Genomic DNA, 25624 nt, shown 5'->3' with positions numbered 1-25624 from the left:
TTGAGGAGCTGGTGTTTCTCTTTTAAAATGTAATTTTTTATTATTTTGAATATGTAATCACATTGCTCTAAATAAAGTAAAAGAAGAAACTAAAAAACAGGATTTTTTTATATAAATTCAGATAATTTTTCCTTGAAGTTCCATTCTCTTCCCTCATTCTTATGGTACAGTTTAGATGAATTTTGTAGTTAATTCTCAGGGCCTGTTAGGAATCCTGTTTTTAATTCCTTAGACATGGCATTTTATACTTGCACTCTTTCCTGACATTTGATATAGTTTAAATTAATGTTTTTTTTACATTTGTGATAGTATTTCTTTCTTCACATTAGTCTGTAGATGGCATGAGGGTAGTGCAGGAAAGATAATTGTAATCTCAACTCTTTTACCTGGACGGCACAATTCCTGGCACATAATCAGTTTTTTTGTATATATTGTTGAATGAATAAGCAATTGGGTAAATAAATTGCTGTCTCATGTGTTCATAATAAATGTGAAGAGTTAAATATATTTATTTATTCTCATTAAATATATGTATGTATGTTATAAACACATATTTATATTACAGCAATATGAGGAGCTTATATAATGTGCTCATGAAATTATGCCAATTTTAGAAATACTCGCTGAGGAAATTGTTTTTGGGATTTGGGAGTTATAGAATTTTTAATTGGTCCTAGGAGAGGTGGAACAAGACTAGGGCTCAGATTGTGGCTCGGAGGTAGAGAGCTTGCCAAGCACATGTGAGGTATTGGGTTCAATTCTCAGCACCACTTAGAAATAAATAAATAAAGATATTGTGTTATCTACATCTAAAAAACATATTTAAAAAAAGAATGTACATAATATCTTTATTTATTTCTATGTGGTGCTGAGGATCAAACCCAGTGCCTCACATGTTCTAGGCACGCTGAGCTATAGCCCCATCTACAACTAAAATAAATAAATAAATAAAATAATGTAATTTTTAAGGAAGTATTGTTTTTTAGGAAGTATTGTAAATTGTTTCTAGTGCATTAATTTCTAAAAGGATTTAATTTTAATCTTATTATCTTGATATTATTGTTTAATTTGTGTAAATTTATGTAATCTATTCTTGACTTTTATTGCATCATTCCAATCATGAACATCATGTAAGCCAAAGGGGAAAATGCTAAGAGTCACAGCCAAGTAATATGATACATGGCATTTTTGGTTGAAAGGTGACGCCAACAAGCCATTAAGATGATATGATTATGTTAAGATTTGCATTCATATGGATATTGGACTCCTGCTGTCCACCTGGGCCTGCTACACTCCTGGAGAGTTCCCATTGGTAGGGGAAGTGCGGTAGGAGGGAATTTCAGAGGAGGAACTGCCTCTTGGGTTCCAGGAGAATGCAGTGTGGGTCGATCCAGAATCTCCCCAGACACGTAGGGAGCATTGGCGGTAGTTTCAAAAAATAAAGTTTGTTCCTGCTTGAGTGGCTCGTGATTTTGTGCCCAGCCAGACTGCGGCAGGAAAAAAAGTGATAAACTTTAAAATGTCAAGGGTATATTTTGTTTAATGGTGACTGATAGACCCAACCTGATTTTTTCTTAAAATTGGGAGCCATCTCTCCACAAAGCCATGAAAAGATAATTTCAGCTTTACTATAAATTACTGCAAATTCTGATCTTGCTTGGAATGCCTTCCCGGGCCTTGAATTCAACCATGCCTGGCTCTCCCTGACCAGATAGTAGCCCTCTCTGAAACTTTAGTGATGCTTCATAAATCTTGGCCTTCCTTGGCCAGATAATGACCCACTCTGAGACTCTGATGACCTTCATAAATCCTGATGTCAGGGCCAGAAAAAATGTAAACTAGCCTTTTTTTTTGTTATCTGTAATCCCCCTTTCTGTAACTTTCTGGGCTATAAAGCTGGACTGCAAGGAAGTTGCGGGACTGTCTTGTTCCCACATTTTTTGTGAGGAGAGGCAGCCCGGCTGGTTGAAATAATAAGCTTGCTTTAATTTGATTTTAATTGAAGTCAGTTGTCTTTTCTTGCATCCTGGTCCAACAGTGACTTACAATGAAATCCAAAAGCTGAAAGCAATAGAAATTAATTGTTCTATGATTTTTGAAAATTATACTTAATATACAAAGTCTGCCTCCACCATTTCACAGGCTCTCTTTCTACAGTGTTGGGAGTGGAGTCCTGGTCAGAAGTAAACATTTATACATACTAAGGCTAAACACAAACTTCTGCCTCATATTCTTTCCTTTTATTTTTTCATAAACTTTGGGAAAATTAAAAAGCATGCTGTTTATTTTCTTCTTGTTTTTCTCATTAGATACCAGTGGGAGTGAAGAAAGTAACTTGATACTACAATTTGCCATGCACATCATGGATCTTTTTAGTTTTGAACATCATGATCAATTTAAGAACAAAAAATAGCATGGAAAGTAACATACTTCAGATGTCTTTTTTCAACCATTACCCCAGTTCTTGAAACTCTGGGGCAAGGCTGTGACAGCACATAAATAGAAGTGATCTCCATTTGAGAAATAGAGAAACAAAGAAATTACATAAAAGTGATTTAATTTTGTCATTGAGGCAAGATTGCCTTTAAGTGTTTGCATTTAGGATATTTAAATAAAATGAAAAATTAACCAATGTAATTTTCATTTATAGTTATTCATTATTTTGCTCTCAGGATAGGTAAAATAACATACTTTGTCTTCTTTTAGAAGAAAACAATGAACAACAATGTTTTGAGGCTACTTGGTGATAAAGCACAGCACATTTACATATCAGCACATTAGTATCACTTACTTTGAGAAATATAGATTGTTTAAATCTGTTTTCAAAAATTAACTGATGTGTTTAGAAGTACTTTATAATTTCTGAGTATAGTTACATAATTTATTTTGCCTATTAGTCTTTATGATAAAATTCTGCTTAAATATCATCTCTTTAAAGAAGGCGTGATATACAAACAAACCATTTTTCCTTCATGTTCATCACTCACCAATGATCACTGTTTCACTGGCAGCCCTACAAACAGCCTGATTTATTGCATAGAAATTAATTTTTTCCTCATATTCAAAAACTGAAGTTGCAGCAAGCAACTAACAAGAAAGAAAGAAAGAGGGCACTGTCAAAAAGTTTTTGATGAATTATGGAACTGCATTAAATTAAATAAAAATAAGTTTCTAAAATTTCAAAACCCTTCCCCCTTTGATATGTATGGTTTTACTTTAATTACTGAAAATCACTAAGGAAAGGACAACCCCATTGGTTCATGTTAAAGCACTCTTATGACTGCAAATTAGTGAAGTGTCCATAGCAATATGGAAATATGTTGACGAAAATGAAAAGAAACAAACAATTATTAAATTTATTTAAATAAAACTTAAAAAAACATATCAGCCTCGATATATCATATATTTTAGACTATATAAAGGTATCAATCACATAAAATGCTAACTCTTAGATAAATATAATAACAGTTGAGAAGGGTAAAAACAACTAACTAGGGAAAAGAGAAGCTATATATATTTTTGTTAAGTATATTTAATGCCTTATTCCATTTTTATACTCCAGATTACTAAAGTTTGGGTCCTTTATAATGAACAGAAATTTGTAGCCTCAAGGTTGTGTAACACAAGTTCAACAGGCCAGCATCTCACAGGAATGTTTTTTTCTGCACCACTACGTGATGGAAGTTAGAGGTTGATAGAGTGTGGTAGAGGGAGCAAAAGTGGACCAAATTCATCCTTTTATATGGCAGCTACTCCCATAATAATGACATTAATCCACTTATCAGGTGGTATCTCCATGTTCCAAATACCACCACATCATTGGAGATCAAGTTCCAAACACATGTAGATATTCAAACCATAGCATTAACTAACATAATTTACATTAAAAAATAGTGTCAATACATGAAAAATTTTACATATTGTGTCCTAGAAAATTATTTATATTCATGTATATAGTGCAAATTAGGATTACAAAAGTATAATAAATTTGTTTGTTTGTATAGTAAAGCATCAACACTGGTTGCAATATTATTATAAAATTATGGTTATTTAATTTATTTTCATGTATATGTACAATACAGTTCCAAGAAATATTTGTTGCTTTTAAAATAGGAAATAAAAAGTATTTTGTAATCATAATATCTTTGCTAACCTACTTAAAATAATAGGTCTGGTTGACTTCTAATTATATCCAAATCGAGCTTATTAAGCCAAGGTGAAGTACTTTTTTAAAAGTAATTATTAGGCAGAGGTGTGGGAGGGGAATGGAGGGGACATGGGATAATTAATGATGGTTGAGTGTGATGATCATTATTATCAAAAGTACATGTATGAGGACATGAATTGGTGTGAGTATACTATGTATACAACCAGAGATATGAAAAATTGAGCTCTATATATGTAATAAGAGTTGTAATGCATTCCACTGTTATATAAAAAATAAAAATATAAAAATTAAATATTAAAGAAAAAAATTAATTATTAATGTTCATTTTTCAATCAATTTTATACTTAATTATATATTGTGAATAAATAAAAATATTCATATTGTATGAAACTCAGCAAAATTTTAGTCTGAATTAATATTCAAAGTAATGGAAATGAGGTTTGTTTTAATGACTTAAAATGCATATTATATAATTAATTTTATAAGTATAACTAAACTACTATATGAACTTTCATTTTATTCATTTAAAATGTAGGGTTATTTTATGCAGATGTTAATATAAATTCAGAACTTTCAGTTAAGATACATATGCATATCCTTTGGCCAATTTATAGTCTCAGAATAACATGTATCAAATTATAGTGGAATCATGTTAACAATGTGCAATACAATAATGACTCTAAATTAGTAATTACTATTTGATAATATAGAGATTTTAGGCCTTGATCACAAATATATATGTCAGAATTCCTTTTAACTTTGTATAAGTTTAAATTTAATATTTAAATACAATAGTGCTATACTAGGAATGCGTCCTTCAAGATTCATGTGTGAGAAACTTAATCTCAAATGTAACATGTTGGCAGGTAAAGACCTTTAAGAGATTACTGGGAACAGATTATTGTCATCATCATGGGAATGGATTAAGTATCGTAATGTGGTGGGTTCTTTTAAAAAAAATTAGTTGTCAATCACCTTCATTTATTTATATGTGGTGCTGAGAATCGAACCTAGGACTTCACACGTACTAGGCAATTGCTCTACCACTGAGCTATGACCCCAGCCCCATGTGGTGGGTTCTTGGTAAATGATGGGATTAATCAGCTCGCGTGGCACTCTCTCTCTCTCTCTCTCTCTCTCTCTCTCTCCTATCTATCTCTCTCTATCTCTATCTCTATCTCTCCAACTTTCAAACATGCTTGTGCCCTCCCACTATCCACCATGAAATGGTGTAGCAAGAAGTTTCTCATTAAATGTGACTCTTCAGTCTTGGACTTTCCAGCTTCTAGAACTATAAGTCAATAAATCTCTGATATTTAAAAATTACTCAGTTTAATTTATTCTACTGTAGTGTTTTGGCAAAAACATATGGCCAAAACATATATTGTATGCATGTACAAATATTGTTACAAATATGTAACAAGAAATCTCATCAATATGTATAACTTTAAAGTACCAACTAAGACACAAGATTTATAAGATTATTGCAATCCATTTTTTTAAAAAAATTATGAACTATACATTTATACATCACGATATGATTTATATGACATGATATACATGTGTGCATAAGGAGATATTCGGATTTTTCTCATATTTTGGAAGTTTTTCTGTGTATTGACATTACAGGCATGCATATTTGTTGTTATACTCTTTCTTTCTACCATGCTATATATCTCTCTGTGTGTATAGGTGCGTGTGTGTTTGTGTATGTGTGTGTGAGATCTGTATTCATTCTAAATGGGCCTTTCACATTAGTTCACCTTGAGGTGAGTATAACATATTTCCAGAAATATTTTGTGCACACTAACATTCAGAACTATTGTAGCAGACCACAAGGTCATCGATAAATATTGTAGTAGGCTTCATATCTGAATTTGATATAGCTGCATAAGTGGCATTGGCCTTAATTTCTTTCTTTATCCTATAAAAAATCTTATTTCCAGAATTTGGATATGCTTATTAATTTTATACCAAACTTCAAGACAGGGCTGGGGATATAACTCTGTTGGTAGAATGCTTGTCTCACCTGCACGAGGCCCTGGGTTCAATCTCTCACACCACAAAAAATAAAAAAAATTCAAGATGAAAGAGACCTTATCCTATGTCCCATAAAGATGAAATAATTCTCCTAGAATGTATTTTACTTTTAGAAAGTTATTATTTTCATTGAGTGTATACTTTTACTTCTAATTGTCAATCTAATAAATGTTTAGATTATATATTTTTATTTTCATGATTTCATACCACTTATTTCTCTGGAAGACATAATACTATAGATTTAAAAATGAGTTTATGATATTGCTTTCACTCTACTTATTGAAACTGTTGTTAAATATCTTTATTCTTTTGAATGAATTCTCTTTGTAATAGCAGTTACAGCTCCTTGAAAACTCCAGCATAATTTATGTTAATATCAAAAATGTCCTTTGTGCATGATTTGACATGGACTTCATCAAAACATTAAGTGAATGTAAATGGATAATACATGAGTTTATAATAAGGTTGGCAAGACATACAAAGTAAATATTGGAAATGGACACCCAGGAATTCAGAAAATTAATTCTTGCATTATTACACACTCCCATTTGGCCCTCATTCTTCAAGTCATTAAAATTCTCAGATATGAATCAGTGAATTTGTAGGTAATGACTTGAGTTTAGATAAATCCAGTAATAAAGACAAATTCTGGAGCGTTATTATCTTAATAAATTTATGGAATAGCCTTTCTGTATATATACATGGAACACAATTTCAGAGATTACCAACTGAGGTCCAGCAGGCACACTCTTTCGGTAGCACAGGCTACATTCTATCTGGACCCAGGACATTCTACCCCACAGGAAAAAAAATTACATATTGTTGGAACAATCTTAGTAGTATTTTCTGATTCTTAATAAGCCACTTACCCATAGTTGTGATTCTGGATATAGTAGTCTATTTACTTGATATAAACCAAAATTTTTCTTCTTATTTGATATCTTCTGTATATGAGAAATGGTTTTAAATAATGTTTAAAATATATAGTTCTTGGGCTGGGATTATGGCTCAGAGACAGAGCACTAGCCTAGCATGTGTGAGGCCCTGGGTTTGATTTTCAGCACCACATAAAAATAAATTAAAATTGAAGGTATACAAATATAGTTATGCTATTGTAAATTATAATTTACTATTTCTTTTTTAATCAGCTGTGTTGGTCAAAGTTGAGATTTAGGACACACAATAATATTAAACTTGTTTTAGTATTCTTTGCCAGTGGATGAAAATATGTTTATATTCAATATTACTTATATGAGGACTCACAATATTGTGATATACATGGATATGTGTTTATTTCTGGGTTTCCTTGTACTTTCTTTCCATTAAAAAAAAACTGCTTTTGTTTGTTTACTGGAAATATATGTAGGATTTAATAAATAGGTAGGATCAACAATGGCTTATGACTATTAATTTTTAAACATTTAATCCAATAAGAAAATGGAAAAGGAGAAAAAAGATTTTGGGTATAGATAGAAATATTTCAAAGAGAAGAATAAGAAGGAAGTTTCTCTAAAACCTAGCAAAAGAACGCCAAAACTGAGGAAAGAGAGAATTTACAGATATCTGGTTTCTTAAGTCAAGAGTCTAGTTTCTTGGTAGTGCCCTTGAGGCTCCAAAGGGACTTTGTGAGGAGGGTGGAATGATGGAGTTAATATTTGGCCATTCATTTAATTGAACAATATTTAGTGAATCAGTTTATGTGCCAGTGTCTTTTGCAGACATAGGTAATATACCAGTGATTGAAGAAAGATCCAAATCCCTTTTATTCTAATACTGGGGGTAGATTGGGAAAACAAAGATTGACAAATGGTGACAGAGGTATGCTGAATTATTTAATGAAAGCTAAAAAGAGATATAGAGTGGGTAACAGGAAGATATTAAAGAACTTGAGATTATTAAAAGTTGACCTGATTTTGGAGGAAATTCCAGAATAAGAGAAAAAGCCAAGTTTACTTCTGAGGTAGAATTGTCTACATAAGAGAAAACAGAATAGATAGATAATCATCATCCCTGTTAGCAACAAAAAAAATTACCAGGTGATCTCAATATGCATTCAGGGTTGGAAAAAAAATGAGTTATTTTAGGAAAATAAGAAGACAAAGGCACAGAGACATTACTTGATTGTTGATAATCAAGAAATGAATGCATATTTATTAAGCTTCTCCCTCCAAAATGAACATGCTCAGGATATCCACTCCAAAATGTGGGCACCTTAAAAAGGAAGTAGAGTTGCAGGTCTCTCACTAGGAACTGAGTATAAGCATAATCAGTTTTCAGAATCTGGCAAAATGAAGTCTTAAGTTACCCCACATAATTAAAATCTGGTAGGAATCAGAAACATCTTTTTTTTTAAAGAGAGAGAGAGAGAGAGAGAGAGAGAGAGAGAATTTTAATATTTATTTTTTGGTTTTCGGCAGACACAACATCTTTGTTCATATGTGGTGCTGAGGATCGAACCCAGGCTGCACACATGCCAGGCGAGCGCGCTACTTGAGCCACACTTGAGCCACATCCCCAGCCCCAGAAACATCTTTTTTTGCTAGAGGAAAGAAGGAAATTACAAGAGGAGAATAGTTGAGAAAGAGGGAAAGAAATATGCACAAGGTCATTTCTATCAGGATCCTCAGATATTCTAGAAATAACTGCTCATATAAATAAGAAACAAAGCAAAACAAACAATCAAAACAAAACTATTTTATACCAGAAACTCATGTGTCTTTGAGGAACCAAAAACAAACAAACAAACAAACAAACAAAAAAACAAACAAACATGCATTTCATGGTATCTCACAGTATGAAAATATGACCTTACTGGGATGTAAAATAACAGTGCAGGCTTAGACACTAGTCATTTGTGGAAGAGTCAAAGATTCAGACTTGTTCAGACTTGTATAAAATGCTTGAGCCATGGCACCATTAAAAAAAAAAAAAAAAAAAAAAACTGGGTTATCTAAATGGGAGTTGTCCAGCAAGTGAAAGGGATTTCTGGTTCTGCAGCTCAATAGGAAAAATAGGCAATCAACATTTGGGAATTATTACTATAGAGAAACCTGAAAGCATGAAAATGGTTTAAATTGTTCTTATCTGGCATGCATACACAGAAAAAGCAAATAGGGCAGAAAGAAATCCCAGGATAACACTCAATATGAAGGGACAGGCAAAGTTAGAAAATTCAGGAAGAAGAATGACATGGAACATAGGTGGCTGGAGAGTTGCAAGAAAAATCACATGTCCCTTAATGGGACAGCAGTATAGTTTATCTGCACTCCAACTACCTATCAGGAAGTTAAGTGCCAAGTCCCTTGTGCTCTGCAGAAAATACAACCTTTTTGATATAACCTTAGGGGTATGTAGTTTATCCATTCTACATAATCTATCCCTAGATCACCTTAGAACAGCTGAAGTTGCAAATATAAAGCACTTTATTTCAGTCTACTTGGAATGGTTTTATTGAAATACCTTTGGTAACAGCCATTATGTGGTGTTATAAGATGTAGTTTTATTAGTCTTTTCCTATATTTTCTATAAAGTTGAAGTGTTCAATAAATTGTCATTTTCTCTGTGAAGACTGACACTGTGAATGTATCCTTGGCCATTGTGATGGGAATAATAATGCTATACCTCAGTAAATTTTCTGTTCTTTTATGACATTATCTTGCATTTATCTGAATAAAATTTGATCTTTACATTGGAGGGAAGAGACAAATAAATGACCTAGTTTTAGCTTAGGGAAATTTAAGGAATAGATTTCATATTTAGCCTTCATCTGTCTGCTTTATTTTTTAACTATTCTATTCTTCTTTATTATCTATTTTAATTTTTTTCTCATTATCTCATTGTAATAAAATGACATTTCTTCATATTGCATATATTAAAGTCAACTTGAACTCGAATATTCTCTATTCACCCATTTTGACCCAGCAACCATTCTTCTCCACCTTCAACTATGTCATTGGAAGTAGAATTTTGTGGATGACACCAACTCACTTTAATTTCCATCAAGCTTAAACTGGTTTTGGGTAATGGAAGATACAATGTAAAGATCAGAAAAATGCAAAACAAGAAGTTGGAACTATTAATGTCTTTATTTACTGTTTGTTTGTTTGTTTTGGTAGTTTCACAGCAGCTATTTTCTTTTAAAAAAGCCATGGGTCTTATCTCATAGCTGTAGAACTCTCTGGTTTCTGATTACAAAGTGTTCCTTTTGTCATCTCAATCCTGTATTTGACATTGATTTTATACTATTGCACCTAACTTCATGCTTAGCAATCTGTTTTCCTATCCTGTCCAAGAAAATATTATTCTTTTGTATTCTATACACCCTTGCAATGTGGTTTGTTTCTAGCACAGATATTGACTAATGAAGTCATTTTCCTGTTTTTCTTAATTATGGGAACTGTACGTTTTTCATATGTACCATGCATGGCTGAATGTGTATACACAAGGCGATTTATCTAAGGTAACTATTTTTAACTTTATGAGGCAAAATTTTGAAACACAGAATAGAAAAATAAACTAATAGCCTGTTTTTAAAAAATATTTTTAGGTGTAGATGGACACAATATCTTTATTTTATTTATTATTTTTTTAATGTGGTGCTGAGGATTGAACCCAGTGTTTCAAAGGCTGCTAGACAAGCATTCTACCACTGAGTCACAATACCAGCCCCAATAGCCTGTTTTAAATAGTCTTATTATTCTCTCAATGTCACTCAAAGAATCAAAAATAACTTATAGCTGCCGCAGTCTGGCTGCAGCAAAATAGCGGGGGGGGGGGGGGGTGATGAACAACTGTGTAGATCGATACAGCAGGAGTGGGAGCCATTTATTGTAGGACAACAGAGGTATTTATACATTCCACACAGCTTATCTTAATTAACATAAACTAGATACAGCAGTCAACCAACAAGGAATCTCCACACTTAATGGCTTGCTGGCATTACTTCACAAACCACTCCCCCTGGTAAAATGCCAGGCGCCATCCTGACTTGTTTACAGACTCTAACATATAGCAAGATTTCACATTAGCTCCCAGTCATTCTTGCCTTCTGATATTAACCCCATATTTTCCCTTTCAGCATCTACTAGGGTTGGATGTATGACCAAAAGCATATGGCAAAGTTTATGGTATGCATTATTTCAGCACATCCTGCAGTTTGCAACTCCAAGGTCTCATACCCCCAAGAGAATTTGGCAGAATTCTAAAGAGCAGTCCAAGGGTTCAACAAACAAGTGAATGTTGAATCAAGATAATGGCAATTTGAAAACTGGTGAAAAGGTTTTTTGAGATTTATATATCCCTTGCTTCAAAAATCTTGGGCATAGTAGCACTCTTAAAAAATAATTTATTATTTTTAGATATACTTGACAATGGAGTATACTTTGACATATTTGAAGATGAAAGCCCACAACCCCAAAGTAAAACTCTAGTCCCTGGTCCTGATAGGAATAGACCAGACCCTACTTGCAAGTTATTTTGCATATCCATTCTAGTCTTTCTGAAATATATTTGAAGGAGTGATATAAGGTATTCATTTCTGTTTCAACTATCTTCAAATTCAAAACAGAAACCACTGGACTTGATTATAAATACTGCCAACAAACTTAATAACCTAGTCTCTTATAGCAGAAGATACTTTTGAAATATACAATAGACCACCTACAAGAAGGTAAGAAAATCTGAAGAGAGTTTCCTTAGGAGATTATGAATAAGCATTCATTAAAGCATGTATGTATATATGGGATAGTTAGAAGACCATGCTCACTTTCAGGGTAAGAAAATGCTCAGAAAAAACTGAAAATAAATTATGCTATCACTATTTCTTTATCCCTAAGTTGAATACAAACGAATATTGCTTTTTGGTGGTTTGCTGGTTTCAGCTGCTGCCATTCAAGAAGATCTTCATCAAAACAGTACATGAATACACAATAAGCTACCTTAGTGATCACACACAGAGACATATGAAGCCTTTTAAAAAATAGTTTATAAAAGATACTACAGTATGGACTATTTTAGCTAACAAAAATTTGTAAGATTTACAAAAATATTGATTACGGCCATTCAGAAACTATAAACTCAGAAACTACCTGATGAAGTCAAGCTTTGGATTTACTAGACAAGGATTAATACAACTTTCACATAATTGATATTTTAATTAGATTGATTTAGCTAATCTTCAATGTATATACTATCAAAATATTTTGTGTTTTATATATACATATATAACATAAATATTTTGTCTGTAAATTTAAAAATTACTATATTTTAAAATAATTAAAAATAAATTGACTATCTTAAACATGCTAAAAGAAAACCTGAACCAAAAATTGCAGAAAATCAGGCACAGTATATCTGAAGAAAATAAAATATTAATAAAGTAATATAAATTATTAAAAAGGAGCTAATCAAAAATTATGGAGCTGGAAAGTACAATAACTAAACAAAAGATAAATCCATGAACTTGAAGGTAAGACAAATGAATTAACCAATTCTGAGAGGCAAAAAGAAAGAAAACTAAAATTGGCTAGAATATAAGGGTACTATAGGGCACCAACAACTGGACCAACATAGGTGTTAATGGAGGCCCACAGGAGAAAAGAGAAGGAAAGAAGGGAAAAAAAGTGTTTTTGAAGAAACAATGTTCAAAACCTTTTCATATCTGGTGAAAATATGGAATTACAATAAAATTAACACAATAAGCTACAAAAAGGATAAACTCAAAAGAACCACCAAGTTTATTACCAAACAAATTCAACAAGAGAAATTCAGCTCATTACATATAAGGGACCCTGTTACAATTTTCATCTGGAATGTTCCCCAAAGTCTAATATATTGAAGGTTTGTTTTCCAGTGCAGCAATATTTTCAGGCAGAACTCTTGGGTAGTAATGGGATTAACTGGGCTCTGATCTCATAAGAGATGGGACACATTATTGGGAGGCAGGAGAAAGTAAGGGAGGTGAAACATGATTGGAGGGAGTAGAGGCCCTGGAGAAGATTTCCTGAACTTTGACACATACTCCTCTTTGGTTCCTGATCATCATAAAGATAACAGCTTTTCTGCATTTTTCCCTTCTGCCATGATGTTCTGCCTTGCATGAGGCCCCAAACCATGAAGCTGGCCAAATCTGGAATAAAAAGTCTGAAACCATGACACAAAATAAAGCTTTCCTCTTGTAAAATGATTTTCTCAAGTATTTTATCACAATATTAAAATACTACCACAAATCCTCAATGAGATTAACAGAAATTTCTCAGCATAATCATGGAAATGAGAATACAATATGACATATACTAAGTACTGAGATATATACAATATGATAAATACAAAGACATCTTGTTCTAACAAGATGTCTCTGTCTCATCAGGTAATTCTTCAAAAGTGAGAGTGAAATTGAGACATTTTCATTTTCTTTCTTTCTTTTCTTTTGTTTTTAAATGATGTAGGGACTGAACCCAGAGCCTTGTTCATGTTAGCCAAGTGCTTCTCCACTGAGTCGCATCTCCAGTCTAAAATTAAGACATTTCCTGAGAAATTAATGCTGAGGGTGTTCATCATTAATGGTTCTTCCATACAGAAATTCTAAAGAGACTTTTTTTAGGTTGAAATAAGTGGATACTTGACATAGAATTCTAAATTTAAAGTCACATGAAGAAACAAAAATGATCCTATAGAGATGAACACAAAGAACAATTGAAAATTAAGTATTATTGTATTTTTGGCTTGTGATTTACTTTTTTTTCTTTGTTTAGAATTTTAAAGACAGAACCATAACCAAAAAAGTATAAATGACATTATTTAGTATACAATGTACGAAAAAAAATGTGACAATATCTATGTAAGTCTGGAAGAAGATGAGACTTCTTAAAGCTGCATTTTTTATAGGCAATTTAAGCTAAATTGTTCAATTTTAACTACATTGTAATCAATTTTGAAACTTATTTATCATCCTTGGGGTGATCATTAAAAATATCTAAAAATATTCTCAAAATAAATTAAAAGAAATACATATGGCTTACCAAAAAAACTGAATATAAAATAATAATAAAGAAAACAAAGGAGAGCCATGTATAAGACATTTAAAAAGTAAATATTATTTTTTCATAAAGTTGGTATAATCATTCAATGGAAAAGAATCACTTTTTAAATAAGTTCCAGGAAAGCTGAATATCTACATGCACAAGAATGAAGTAGACTCTTAACCCAAATATATACAATGATTAACTTGAAAGGTCTCAATGACCCAAACATAAGAGTTAAGTATAGCACTTTTAGGAAAGAACACAGGATTAATATTCATGAGTTTGGATGTAGCACTAGATTATTAGATAGGACACCCAAAGCATGACCAATAAATGATAAAAATAGATAAATTGGACTGCATAAATAAAAACTTTGTACATTAGGAAACATCATAAATAAAGTAAAAAGAGAAATTATACAAGACAGAAAGTAATTACTAATCATATGTCATCAGAAATTAATACACTAGCAATAAATTCACTTATATCAACAATAACATTAAATTTTTAAAAAATAGAAAATGATTTAATGGATATTTCCCTTAAGAAGATATAAAAAGTCCTATAAAGCACATAAAAAAGCTCCACATTAGTAGTCACTAAGGCAACACAAATTAAAATCACCTTGTGATATTATATTATACTTATGAGGAGGGGCAAATTTTGAAGAAAAACAAGTATTAATGAAGATATGGCAAAACTAGAAACTTCTTCCATTGTTGATAGAAATGTTAAATGATATGGTGTTGCTTCTGTAGAAAACAGTTTGGTAGTTTTACAAAAAAGTCAACAAAATAATTATGTAATCCATAAATTCCACTCACAGTTATACAAACTCATTGTAATTGAGTAGAATCCAGAAAATACTAGGAAGTCAATATTTATTTTGGCACTATTTAAAAAAGCCAAATGGTAGAAACAGCCCATGTGACTCTTACCAGATGAATGCATAAACAATATATGTGACCAAAGCACCATGGTGCACACCTGTAATCCCAGGATCTTGGGAGGTTGGAAAGGAGGATCTCAAATTGGAGGACAACCTCAGCATCTATGCAACACATTCTCAAAATAAAATATAAGAAAGGCTGGGATGTAAATTGTGGTAAAATATCCCTGAGTTCAATCTGCAGTAACACACACACACACACACACACACACACACACACACATTTTTAAGCATGATATATACCTGGTTTATTGAAATAATAATAAAAAGTTAAGTTCTGATATATGTTGCAGCATCAATGAACTTTCAAAACTTTATGATGAGTGAAATAAGGCAGACAAAATAGGACAAAAAGCAGGGAATAGGTAGCTATTGTTTTATAATTACAGTGTGCCTGTATTGAAAGAAAAAATGTCTCACATAAATAGTGGTGATGGCTGTATAACATTGAATTTTACTCCAAAGTAGTTAACATTGTAAATTTTGTGCTGTAAATATTTTAGCACAATAAAAATATTTCCAAATATTAAAACACTCTTGAGAGATAAAGTCCTACTTTACTATAATCAAGAAGATTTAGTAAATTAAACCATGGATGAAAAATGCTTACATTGAAACTCAGTGCATACTCCAATATCATTTCTAACCCAGGGATAATAAACATGATCGTTTGACAAACATTGATAATTTGGAGAAGGATAGACTATATGCATAGTGGTGGTCCCATAATATATAATTTAGTGACATCATAGCCATGTTAGGTTATATAAGTATACTCTATGATGTTTACACAAAGACAAAATCACCTACCATCATATTTCACAGAAAGTAACACTGTTGTTTGATGCATGACTTTAAGCAGATTGCATAATATAGCCAAATAGGCAAACCAAATGAAGGCAAAGTGGCATATTGCTAGGTGTTACCACCACATCTTTATTCTGTGTCAGAAGTTAAATGATCATATTCTAATAAAACAAACTTAGTCTGATGAAACTGCTCTTAAAAAAAAGTGATACTACACCTCTTCACAGAGTAGGTTATAAAGTCTGAATCTCCTGCCTTGTTTCTATACCTTTATCTCTATCTGAATCTATGTCTATGTCTATCTTTATCTCATTACTCTGCAAAAAACAACTACTATGTCTTCACATTACTTAAGGCAGCCCTAAGGAGAGGCCAGATGGCAGGAATTGAAGCATTGACCATCAGTCAGTGTCAACTACCAGATAAATGAGTAAATGTGCCTTCAGAAGATGCAATCCCAGCTGAAAGCTTTGCCTACACCCTCATGATGACCCTGAGCCAGAAGTCTCCAGCTAGGCTGCACCTGAATTACAGATTTTCAAAATCTGCATATAATAAATATTTCATTTTAAGCCATTACGTTTTAGTATGGTACGGTTTGCTTCAAAAGATGACTAATATATAATTTGTAGTTTTTCCACAAACTACAGAACTTCACAATTTTAAGATTTAGCACTTATACACTAAGAGAAAAATGCTGTTTTACAAAAGTGAAATCAATTATATGAAAACCAAATGAAAGAATTGCAAAAAAAAGGAGTAATTGTAATTCTCTTTATTTTTCAAACAAGAAAAAGAAAAACTTTTCCATAGATATTCTGACCATTGTTCCTCCATATAGGGTACACTCAAAAAGCATTATTATGTATGATTCAAACACTAATTAAGAAATCCTAAGTTTCTTTCTTCACATTTTGTACCCTGGTACAGTTAATTAAAATATAAAATACCATAATAAATGTTCCAGTGATTATTTGCTTTGTGCAAAAGATCTGCAAAAGGTTGTTAAAAATTTGCTTAAAGTCATCAATGTAAAATATCAGCAGATTCACTCATGGATCTTATATCAACAGTTGTTTTAACTAGACTAAAAAATATATTCTAATTCTCATATAATTTATGATGATGTTTAACAACTTGTGTAAAATATCATTTTATTTTAAAATCAAGTAATTTAATATTAACTTGTTATTAAACTAATAGTTGTAGAGGTGGTTAATAAGGTGGAAGCTGTTACTATATCACTTAAGAGAAAAAAAATTACTATAGAAACATATCATTTCCAAATGTACTATATTCATCTCCAAATGGGATAGTATTTTCCAAAAGTGGTGTGTTGTTAAACAACTGAAATGATTCTGAAGTCACCTCATGCAATTACGAAACCCAAAGATATAGTGAAATTTGACTGTAAGTCTTACTAACAAAGATAGTTGATGTAATTTTTATTTGAAAATACAATTTTATAAACATCATTTAAATTTTTCTTCATTTAGTTAGATACAATTTTCATGCACAAAATTCATGAAACTTTTGATTCAGTATTAATTGGATTTTAGTCCACAAACAAAACTTGCAAAAATCATGTTCTTTAAATAATGTGAAATTAAAAATAACAGCACAGTACCATATTAGTTCAGATAACTATAACTAAAACTGTATTTTAACAATGACTAAGCATAGAGTCCATGGAAAATGTCTATAACCAAAGGTCACAAATGTATTTAATGAGTATAGTTATTGCAATACAAGTGAATGCTAAACCCCACAGAATCATCAAAGAAGCAGAAATCTCCGCCTTTTTGTGGAAGTCTTTATAATCAAGATCAGAAATGAGTTGTTTACAAACTCTTCGGTATGTAAGAGACTATAGAGATAAACACAGATAAGGAATTTTAAGAGTGACTGTTGCAGGGACGTATAGTAAATAACGGAGTCTAAGGTTGTTCATGTGAATGACTGTGGATGAGGCTGTTTGGAAATCTGCTGTGAAGTAGTGGTGTGGATAGACTAAGTGGTTTTCATAGTGAGAGGCAAATGATGTTTGAGATAAGGAGTAGGAACGACAGGTGAATAGTGCTAAGCAGTCCTGCATTTCCATAATAGAAGTATTTCTTTCATTCATTGTATTAAGGACATGGGCTTTCAAGAATGATATATAGAAATCCATCAACTCTAGGATATAAAAATGATTTGACTGAAAAAAAATGCAGAATTCTTTATTTCTAATTCAGGATGGTGATTTCTTCACTTGAGATCCAATAAAAACAATAGTAGATACTCCTGGTAGGTAAAGCACATTAAATCAAGAAAGCACCAAAGTGATTTTCAAAGAGGTGACAAATTTCTAATAAATGACTAGATACTTGAATATAGGTAAAAGCATGTTGATAAAATATGAAACATTCATCTAACTTAAGACACATGATTTTGAACAGTATGGATGGAGTTTAGAGGAAGGACTTTATATGTGATTAACTCTGTGAATTACTGTGAATTTCAGATGACTTATGAAAATGAAGTTGAGAAACAATTGCCATTCTAACATGTCTTATTCTCCTGTCAAACTATCTATGGAGTTACATATTTCAAGAATTTAAAGTAGTAATAATACCAGCAAGTTTTAAAAATAAATGCATGTCTATTTTGAAGAAATTGAGAAATTTAGAAATAAAAGAAATAAAAAGGAAGAAAAAAAAAGAACTACTATCACTCACAAATACTTGTCGTTACCATGGTTTAAGATTCCATTTCTCTCTATCTGTACAAATAAGATGACAGAAATTCAAACCTGACTACCTACTACCTTTCTGATAACAAAATGTTAAATTTCATTGAATTTGACAGAATCAGATTAAATTACAGAGCTTAAAGTAAATGTTTCTAGGATGATTCTCTAACATAATGAAAAATGTGGGCACTGTCTTTATTTATTTCATTTTTCAAAATATAATTATAATTCTATTTTATATTTCCTACTGATTTTCAATTATGCAAAACCAAAATGAAGTAAGCCAATTTACATTTTGCCTAACTCCTTTTTCTCTACAATTTTATATGATCAAGTTTTAATCATTTCAGTTTTGTTCTATAAAGGAATTTGCTCTTTGTTCTGTGTATAACTCGTTTTAATGTTCACCAGTAGTCAATCTACATGTGGTTTTAATTCTAGAGTTTTTGTTAAGAAGTTACAAATAACACCCTTTTATATTAGGAACTCTATAACAGTCAAGATTCAGTATAGTATTTTTAAGAGAAATGTATGGTTATTATATTTGCTGATTTGTGTTTTAGTTTAACACCGTTGCTAATTTTAAGTTGAAAAGTCAAAATAAAATGTCTTGCCAGATTTTAAATTAATAAAATCTTGGTTGGGCTGGGGTTGTAGGTCAGTGGTAGAGGGCTCACCTCACATGTGGAACACACTGGTTTCGATCCTCAGCACCACATAAAAATAAAATAAAGAATTATGTCCATCTATAATTAAAATATTTTAATAAAATAAAATAAAATCTTGATGAGATGAATTCTCAGGGATTAATTGTGAAATACATTAGCTATTAACTGAGATTTGACTTTGTACCCTGAAGAACTTGAAAGCAATTGCTCCAAAAATGAAATTTAATATCAACTCTAATTCTAAATTCATTCTTCAAATATATTCATTTATTCTAGTAAATAATTTTCTCCACATTTGCAAATTCATCATTCATTCTCACCCAGTACTAGCTTCCTTAAACAAAGATATTTCAAATTTTTAATGAATATTCTGCATTTTAATGGACACTTATTTTCCTTCTTAAGCAGTATGTTTTAATCCTAAATGTAAGGGGGAAAGATACACTATTTTAAATTCTAACAGTATTCTTAAATTGACCAATTCTTCTAGAAATACTAAAAATAATCAAGCTCATAAAGTTAATCTTTCTTTGTCTTAAACTTGTGCTACCTGTGAAAGAGAGACTGGAGACAGTTTGGAGAACAAGCTCACTTTGAGGGGATTTTAGAAAATGGTTTAAGGTTTAATGGCTTAAATTAGTAAATCAGGAAATGAAAGCAAGATAATATATAGTTAGGTTAAGAAGCAGATAACTGCTGTAGACCCCTGGAGACTACCCATAGGAGCCCTTGAGAGACCATATGAAATGTGCCTTAATGATTAATGCCCCTCCCATGGGGTGAGGAAGCTGCTTTATTTACCTATCAGCTCCACTCATCATTAAATCGCTATCACTTCCAGTGAAAGCCCCAGGCAGACAGGCATATGGTTGAAGGAGGAAACAGTTGGCTTGAACAGAAACTGTGAGTGCTGAGGACATGTGCTGAATGGCTTGATCCTGTCACATCTCAAAGCCCAGCTCAGCCCCAGCCTCTATTTCTGATCACATCATAAACCTATCACTTATCACAGCCATTCTAACTGGCAATTATTTTAATTCAGTTCCAGTTTAAAGTAGCAGTCACTGAAATATTTTTACTCTTATGCTGAGAAAGAACTTAGCAAGTGCACTCTAACCATGGTGCTGGCTAAAATTTAAAGTAAGAAAATAGACAATGACAATAAACAGTGGAGGGGAGGTTGGTAGCATGATCTGAAAACTATTTCATGAATGCAAGGAAAAGAGAGGTCAGTATTAAAGAAAAAGGGGAGCAAGTATAATATGACTTTTTCTCTCCTAGGCTTTCTTATTCCTGGAGCATCACAAAAACTTGTTTCGGATGTTTAACACAATTCTGAATTGTGATTGCTTTTAATACCTTCAGATGACTTCATCTCATTTTAGAAAACATAACTATCATCTAAAATTTTGTTAATATGCATATTACCTGCTATAACTTCCAAGGAATTTGCCTGTTTGAGGTCTGGTATCCCTCAGTTCTAATATGTGCTAGTAGATAAATTTGATAAATTTGGTACATGAAACACATTTCAGAAACATTTTGTCCTACATTTCAGGAATATTAGATTTAAATTAAGAATACAAAAATAGCTGGCACCATGGCACCTGTAATCCCAGTCTCAGGCTCAGGAGGCTGCGGCAGGAGGATTGTGAATTCAAAACCAGCCTCAGCAAGGGCAAGGCACTAAGCAACTCAGTGAGACTGTGTCTCTAAATAAAATAAAAAATAAGATTGGGGATGTGGATTAGCGGTTGAGTGTCACTGAGTTAATTCCTGGCTACCCCCCCACCCCCCAACTCACACAAAAAAAGAATACACCAATAAATAAACAAGCAATTTAAGTTTGTACTATTACTAATTGAAATTTATAAAGAAAGGGTCAGATTCTAAAAATTGCAATAAGAGAAAAAATAAAATATATTAGCATTTTAACTCAGCCCTCCAATCTGATTTTTACCTCTACCCCTCTACATGAGAAATCATAGGGGAGCTAGTATTCATAGGTATGACCCAGAGAGAAACTAGACCATGTTGATTTCATAAAACCATTTAATTTGATAGGTAAAGATCCATAACCAGTATCATTGGAGGGTCCCACAAATGTCATTTGTGACTTGGAAATGATGGTGGCAAGTGCTGATTATAATTGAGATCTGTGATCTCAACAAGAAAAAATGGGATCTCCAAGGCCATATGGCAATGCTCCCTCAGATACAAGGGGGCAGAATTAAATCTATAGTGGTGGACAGATAAATATGGGTCCCTAGAAATGTCAGAAATGGTCAGACTCTAAGATATAGATAGTGTAATAGAGATAGAATCCTCACTCAGCAAAAAACATTGAGGACACTTAACCTTTTAACTAGTTCCCAGATGTTGCACTATACAAGAGGAACTCTGACTAAGGGGGGAAATAAATAATTTAAGTCAATCTATAACATGACCATGGGTTTAAATGGCAAATTCTCACCAAAGCATTTCATGGAAGGATCTGAATTATTCACTGGGGTCACAAAGCTCTAGTAAATAAGTGTTACCCCAAAGTTTCAGAGAATATCTTAGGATACTTTTAAGTCTTCTGTGCTTCCCAGAGACCCAATGATACATTGGTTCACCAAACAGGGGATTTATGAGCCAGATACTACGTAGAATCTTGATCCATGTAAATATAATAGTGAGTCCATTGAGACCGAGGAAAAAAATTGGTGTTATTTTCCAAATCTCAGAATATAAACTAGAAGGATTTCCACCTTGGTTTCACTATCCATGAAGTAAAGTGTGTTATGGCAAAGAAAGCAAATTGCAAGTCCCTGGAAGTACATACTCCTGTAAAACAAAACAAAACAAACGAACAACAACAACACAACAACAACAATATATATATATATATATATATATATATATATATATATATATATATATATGTGTGTGTGTGTGTGTGTGTGTGTGTGTGTGTGTATACATATTTGCTATTGCAGCACTGAGAATCTAAAGAGACTATTTCCATCCTCAAGATGGAAATTTAAATGCAAAAATACTGATTCATATATCTCTTATTTAACTTACTTGATTGTTCAGCACACAACTCCAAAAAACAATTGAGTAATGCATGATAATTGTGATAATTGCAAGCTAAATCAGGTAGTTATGACAATCAAAGCTTTCTTTTTCGATATGGGTTTTTCTAGATATGGTGGTTTGTTCAATACAGCTCATGTCATATGAATTTCTGAAGATGCTTCCTTTCCATTCCCATCAAAAAACAAAATTTGTATTTATAATACAATGGTAGATACAGGGAAAATTATATTTTCATAGTTTAAGGACTAAATCAAATGCTGCTATTTGTATAATAACACAACCTAGGAAAAAAAGATTTTATGATAAAAATCTGAATGGATCACATTGGGTATTGTGTTGATGGTATTATTTTAATTATTCATTGAATATAAAGTATTAAACATCTCACATGCAACTGTGTGATAAAGAATGTAAATCACTACCTTTCTAAATTAGTGCTCTGAGGCACATGATGTTATTCCTTCTAATGTGAAAAAGATATGTTGGTCAGTCTTGTTCACCAAAAAAAAAAAAAAAAGAAAGAAACAATGTTTTGTAAGCAACATATACGCAGTGATGCTTTCTGATCTATTTATTTGATATACATGAAACCAATAGTAGGGTATTGATAAAAAGCAGTGTCAATTATCATGATCTAAGATTGGTCAATTAAAAGAAATAAACAGAATAATGGGATCAAGAGGGCTAGAAGCTTAAAGTAAACTTCATAACAAAGTGGTTCATGATTCAATGAATTATAATTTATTGAATTTTTCCTACTTGCTAAGTTCCTCTGTAACACAGAAGGAAGAAATACTGGTAAGGTTACCACATGAATCTGCATGAGATGAAAGGCCAGTGGGGAGCTATTCAATTACTTAAATATCAAAACATTGGGAAATTGTAGCAAAGATATCTGGGTAAGATATCTGCAGATGGATTTTTTAAAAATAGACACCAAGTGGGAAGTTGTTTTGATTGCAAATGAATGCACATAGTGAACATCAAAGGCAGTGAAAGATCTCAATAATTAGATGGCAAAGGTGACCTAACCTATGGAAGATGGTCAGTTTCTTTGCCTGGTCATTCTAAAGATAACTTAAACGGCCCATGAACAAGTTAGATATTTTGACAAGGGAAGAGTCTATCCACAATCTCAAATGTATGGACTTCTGTATCCAATGCTGATTTAGTTAAATTCTCTTTCTAACATTCAGAAGCCACACTTAGTCTCCTAAGATGGCATTGTGCTATGGGGTAATCAGTCAACTAGTATTTTGAGATTGAATTATTTTTGTGGTTGTAATTAGTTATATATGACAGTAGAATGCATTTATGTACTTTGATATATTATACATAGACAGGACATAATTTCTCATTTTTCTTAGTGTACATGCTATAGAATCACAATGGTCATGAAATCACATCTATACATGAATTAATAATGTCTGTTTCATTCTAATATCCTTCCTATCCCCACATTCTCTACCCTCCTCTCCTTTCACTTGCCTCTACCTAATGTAAGGTAACTATATTCTTCTCTAGTGTCCCACCCCCTTTTTTGTGGATTAGCATCCTCATATTAGGGAAAACATTTTGCCTTCGGCCTTTTTGGGATTGGATTTTTTCACTTATCATGATATTCTCCAACTTTATCCATTTGCTGGCAATTGCGTTAATTTTATTCTTCTTTATGGCTGAGTAATACTCCATTGTGTATATGTACCACATTTAAAAAAACAAAAACATTTTCTCTATTCATGGACACCTAGGTTACTTCAATTGTTTAGCTATTGTGGATTCAGCTGCTATAAATATTGATATGGCTGCATCACTGGAGTATAATGATTTTAAATTCTTTGCGTATAAACTGAGGAGTGGATTAGCTGGGTCAAATGGTGTCAGGGTTTTTAGCCCCTGTCTCCTCCTGACCACCAAGAGAAGTGGGAAAATCACCCCCCGACCAAGATGAGCCAAAAAAGGTAAAGGTTGAATGGTGGCCCACCCCAGCCCTCCCTCCCGGGAGGACAATCAGAGTTGCCAGGGAGAACAGTCAAAGCAGGATCTCCTTTAATAAGGAAGTACACACAGCTTATATACTGCACAGGAGACAATCAGGATAAAGGTCAGAGGGGTGGAGCAAGTTCACGTGTACACCCAGCCCATAGTCTGTAAGGGAAAGCACAAGCTGTCCACGAGGGCGGAAGAGTCCCGGACCTATCCTGAGGTGGTCCGCCTCCTCCCCTCACCGCCCACAGCACCGCCTCCTGGCTGATCCCCAGGAGCTGTCCCAGCCACATGTGCAGCCTCAAGACCAGGAGGCGGGCAGCCACACCCTACAAAATGGTGATTCCATTCCAAGTTTTCTGAGAAATCTCCATACTTCTTTTCATAATGGTTGTACCAATTGCAGTCCCACCAGCAATGTGTGAGTATACCTTTTCCCCATATCCTCCTCAATATTTATTGTTTTAATCCAATCTGCCAGTATATGTCTTTTGATTTATGAGTTTAGGCTGTTAACATTCAAGGTTATTACTGAGATATTACTTGTATTCTCTGTCATTTTGACTTATTTCTGTCTTCGAATTTGACTCTGCTTCTCCCTTTGTTGCATATTACTTTAGTGTATATCCCCCCTTTGCTAGTTTTCACTTTTTTTCTCTTCTTCCTCATGGAATATTTTGTTGAGGATGTTCTGCAGTTTAGGCTTTTGAGATCCTCCTACAATGGAGGAGGGCAGTTTGTTTCCTGTACTTTGACAGATATGTACACAGTGCTCTTGCCAGCACCTACAGCAGTGAGTTTTCTGAATGCCTTTTGCTTTTCCATGGTTCTTATACATTAATGACTCATAATAATGGGTTTGTTTTTCATCAAAGAAGGATTAGCAGTGAATTCACTCTCATGGAATTCATTCCATCGCTCAGATGCCATCTATGTGAGCTTCCTTAGGGCATCACCTGGAAGACAATACATTTGTGAAACTGAAGTAAAACCCCATGGAGTGCAGCATGTGCATTAAATCATAAGTCAATGTATTGCACAATCCTTCTGAACTGCCTGGATGTGCAGTTCACAACAAAAGATAGTGACATACCATTAAAAACTCCCTGTGAAGTCATATTGCTGGTGCCCATATCTTGGTTTTCATTGTTTTAGAGATTTTGGTTCACA

The sequence above is a fragment of the Callospermophilus lateralis genome, unplaced genomic scaffold, assembly GCF_048772815.1.
Source record: "Callospermophilus lateralis isolate mCalLat2 unplaced genomic scaffold, mCalLat2.hap1 Scaffold_83, whole genome shotgun sequence".
Lineage (NCBI taxonomy): Eukaryota > Metazoa > Chordata > Mammalia > Rodentia > Sciuridae > Callospermophilus > Callospermophilus lateralis.
This window is presented reverse-complemented; position numbering follows the sequence as displayed.